Consider the following 4,472-nt stretch of genomic DNA (forward strand, 5'->3'; position numbering starts at 1 on the left):
ACAACAGCAACTCCCACAATCCACTAGGTGTTTTGGACTGGTACTTTTTGAACTCTCACTAGTTTGAATTCTAGCCAGGAATTTAGGAGTTAATGAGATATCTTCACAATAAGTGGCATGTTCCCAGTAATGTGGCATTTTTACAGCTGTCCAGTTGTTATGCTATCTATGCCAGCATTGCCTAGATGTTTCTTTAGAGCCCTTCGATTTGTGCCTTGTGCTCCAATCACCACTGGGATAGTTGTCACTTCCTTTCCCCAGAAACGCTGAACTTTGATTTCCAAATCTTTGTATTTTGTAATCTTTTCCAGCTCTTTCTCTTCTGCTGTCTCTAAGGATTACCATATCAATAAATTTCACTTTGTTGCACATGTTTTCTTTCAGCCACAATTATTTCAGGTCTATTATGCTCCATCTCCTTATTTGTTGGAATTTTAAAGTCCCACTGCATCCCACCTGTTCATTTTCAGAAATTTTTTTCTGGCTTATATTCCCACCATTATTCTACAGATGGTCTAGTGTACATTTGGCTAAAATTCCAGTGTAACACTGCAACTACTTTGTCATGTTGTTGTTGTTAGCAGCAACTGTTACCCTGCAGATGCCTGATCTTGTCTGATCTTGGAAGCTAAGCAGGGTTAGGCCTGGTTAGTACTTGGATGGGAGACCACCTGGGAATACCGGGTGCTGTAGGCTTATACCATAGTCTTTCGAGACTGAAGGTTGCCAACCATTTGTTAGTAGTAGTAGTAGTAGTAGAATAGTATGAGGTTAGTTTACTGCCTTCTTGGGAAACCAGTGGTAACAAACCCATATTTAAATGAACAGATACCAGAGTAACCAGGCCTATCCCTTTCTCCCCCTGCCACTGTGTTCATTGTATTCTAGTCATATCCTCCCCAGGTCATTCTGGTGCATATGTCCTTGTTGGAAACAGGAGAGCTAGAAGAGTGTTCTGTGCAACTCAGTTTTTCTCCCTAATGCTTCATAAGCAAACTCCTCATAGTACAAGTGGAAAGCTGGAAGATCTGCTACTAGTTGTGACATTATCTGAATCTTGCTGCTATTAACAAGGGTAACTTTGTATTGCTTTCCACTTAAAACTTTCCTGCTCCATCCCAGGATTTCATTAAAATGTGATCTGCAACACGGAGCAGTATGGCAGATGAACAGAAAGAACAAGAGACCAGCATGGAGAATATCTCTCATTTATTTCCATCTTAACTCCCACGTGAGGATCCCCTCAGATCAAGATTGGAAAGCAGGTTACTCCAGCTCATTCTGTTGCATGTTTTCCATTTATGTTCCCTCCCCAACTTTCTCCACATGCCAGATCCACTGTTCCAAAGAGCAGAGAGAATATTTGATTGCAGTAATTAGCTAATCAGTAACAGGCATAATTTTCCACTGATTAATGCTTTGAATAATCATTATAGCCCTAACTGTAGGCAGTTGTCTTATCAGAGTCACTTTGAAAACAGCTTTGGAAAGATAGATCTGTACCTTTGCAGATAAAATTAGAGAGGTCAGGTGCTCTTCCTTCTGGAAAGCTGCTCTTTTCTTTACTTCGGATGAGAAGCATGGAGACCTAAAGGGTTTTCTGCCAATGTACCTCACTCATCTCTACCCACAGTAAATATCATGATGTAGAGTCAGAGACAGACAGAAAAGTAGGTCAAAGATGATGCCCGCCAGTGCAATCCAGTGCAATCCACAACAGAACTGTTATTTAGTGGGATCCCTTCTCTGATGGGATCTGAAGGGAAACAAGGAAACAGTAGCCTGAGAAACTCACACATTCTCTACCCCTACCTGCTTCTCTTCTTGCAAGACATGAGGCTATTGTTGCCTTACTTCATCACCACTTTTTAGAGCTCTTCATCAAGGATTGTGTTACATGAGCCAGATATTCCAAAAGCATCAGGTTCCTTTGAGGGAGTCTGATTTTCAAGGGAACTCGGTTCCTGGTCATTGAACCCATATGGGAGACAACAGCAATTTCTTGATGTAAAATCCTTTCAAAAAAAAAAAATCTGGATTACTGTGGTTAGAGGAAATGAGGGGGAAAAACAGCAACAGCAACAGCTGCATCAATTTAAAAAAAATAAATCTTTAATTCCCAGTGGGTTTCAAACATCAATCTGTTGCTTCCAATTCAAATAACCCAGTTGACATGTGAATTGCTTTCTATGAATCTATATAATAATCAAGTATACTGGCTTTAACCTTTAAGGCCCTAAAGGGTCTGGGACCAGGAAACCTTGAAGATTACCTGTTTTTATACAAACTTGTCTGTGCACTGCATTCAGCAGCTGAAGACCTGTTGTCGATCTCCCCATCAGCTGAGGTATGGCAGGTGCAATTACAGGCAGGGCTTCTTTGGTTGAGGGGCAGGTGGGCGGGGAGTGGGAGGCAGGACCAGGATTCAGCAGTTATGCTGGATCCTAACCCCATTCCTAGGCAGCCCAGAGCAGTCCTGGGCTGCTCAGATTTGCGCTACCTCTTGAGGTACCCCTTGTCCCGGGCTAAGCCACTTTCAGCCCCAATCCTGCCTTGGATGCAGTGCAGGCCCGCCAGCCTGCCTGCTCCACAGGAGGTCAGGATTGGGCTGCACGTTGTGGAGGAACCTTTCCTATCTTTTTCAGACTAATGCTGAATACATGGGGGTATGACCAGCCCCAACAAGAGCATAACTACCTGGTATGCCCCTGGCATGCAGGGGGAGGGAGAACTACTGAAAACTTCTGAACTTTTGAAAAGGGCTATAGTATCCTTCTAAATGGAACGCACACATCTCCCTGGGGGAGAGGCACATGCTTTTCCTTTTCAACACAACAGCACATAGCAGGTGTGAGTCCCTTGCACATTCACTATTCTGCCTCATGTAGGAAGATGTGAAAGAAGGTGGTTCTTTTGTTTATACATTACTAGAAGTGGCATGAGAAAGAGCCATAGGGAAGTAACTCCTACATAGTTGCAGTGTCATTTGTGAGAGGAGCTTCACAATCGCCTCTCCTTGACAAAGTGTTCCCATGTTCCTAGATTTGACCAACCCAACAGTCTCTCTAGTCTCTTTTGTCAGCACAGGTCATCTGATCCCACTAGCCCCAATCCACCCTTAGCCATGGTGACTTCTTAGCATGGCAGTTCATTGGCTTGGTGATTATGCCATTTTTATTTATCTCAGATGCTTATACCCCACTTTTCTGCATTCTCTTGAGCTGGAACACATTTGCATAGCTGTGACTGCCAGTTCATTGGCTGTATGGATCATTACTGCAGTAGTCACAAGAGATTTATCCCAGTGTCTGCAAGCTCAAACTTCTTTAAGGAACTGGAAGCCTGTTGGGTTACCATACCAACAGGAACTGCACCTGTTTACCTGCACCTGCAACTTTCTTGGTTACCATACCAAGGAACTGCACCTTTATACAGTGCTTCCTGAACTAGTAGCCTGTATGGGCCAACTGTTTTTTACATTGCTGGCTTATATCTTGTATCAACAACTGACACTGACAACTGAAAAACAGATCTATCTGATCAAAAACATTCAACGTGATAAGAATATAAGAAGACCCCTGCTGGGTCTGGCCCAGGGCCCATGTAATCCAGCTTCCTGTATCTCATAGCAGCCCACCAGATACCTCAGGGAGCACACAAGAGCGCAAGATACTTGCATCTTGCTGCCACTGCATCTGGCATTCTATTTAAACTCTCAATCCCAACAAAGACACGAGACTGCACTTGGGTTTAACTTGGGCCACTTTATTAAACACAGTGACCAGTTTTTAATGCATGAAACCTACTGAACACACCTTCAGTAGGTTTCATACGTTCCAGTGACAACCCTGAAACATAACAGAAGTTCCAAAGAAAAGTGCATGTGGTATTCCAATCAAAATAAAGGTGGTGAAAAACCCCTAACAACAACCTAAAGCTAAAAATGGTTGGTCACATTACCCAGAAGAATCAGTCACTCTCCATCTTGCCCAAGAAAATGTGCAGAATTAAGTCTTCCCATATGAAAGGTCTAAGGAAGAAAACAAGTAAACCACATCCACTCATTATAAATGAGATGGGGATTTTCTTTATTACTTTCTAGGCCATGTTTACTGAAATCTGATTGCTCTGAGTAACAAAGGAGCAAGCAGATTGTAACAGAAACAGACCCTCCAGCTGCCCTTCCTCTTTGCATGCATGGAATAACTGGGGCACAGGGGCAGCGAGGTCCATAATGAGACAAAAGTTTATGACGTTATCAGCAATTTTCATTTATATTCGCATGCTTTCCTAAATAGGTCTTGTCATTAAAAAAATGTTTACGCGTTGATGATTTCCTATCACATCTGCATTGTAGCTATGGAACAGAAGCCAGGGGTGTCAACAGAGGGGCTGATCACCATACTGTCTCTTAGCTCCCTAGAGCACAAATGTGGGGGGGGGGGGAGAAGGATCATATTTCTACTCTTAGG

The 4,472-nt window shown here is 43.0% G+C and overlaps 1 pseudogene; it reads left to right on the forward strand.

The window, feature by feature from the left end:
* The first annotated feature begins 576 nt into the window (after positions 1–576).
* Positions 577–696, forward strand: LOC136637193 (5S ribosomal RNA; annotated as a pseudogene).
* The last annotated feature ends 3,776 nt before the right edge of the window (positions 697–4,472 follow it).

The sequence above is a fragment of the Tiliqua scincoides genome, chromosome 1 (assembly GCF_035046505.1).
Source record: "Tiliqua scincoides isolate rTilSci1 chromosome 1, rTilSci1.hap2, whole genome shotgun sequence".
Taxonomy (NCBI): domain Eukaryota; kingdom Metazoa; phylum Chordata; class Lepidosauria; order Squamata; family Scincidae; genus Tiliqua; species Tiliqua scincoides.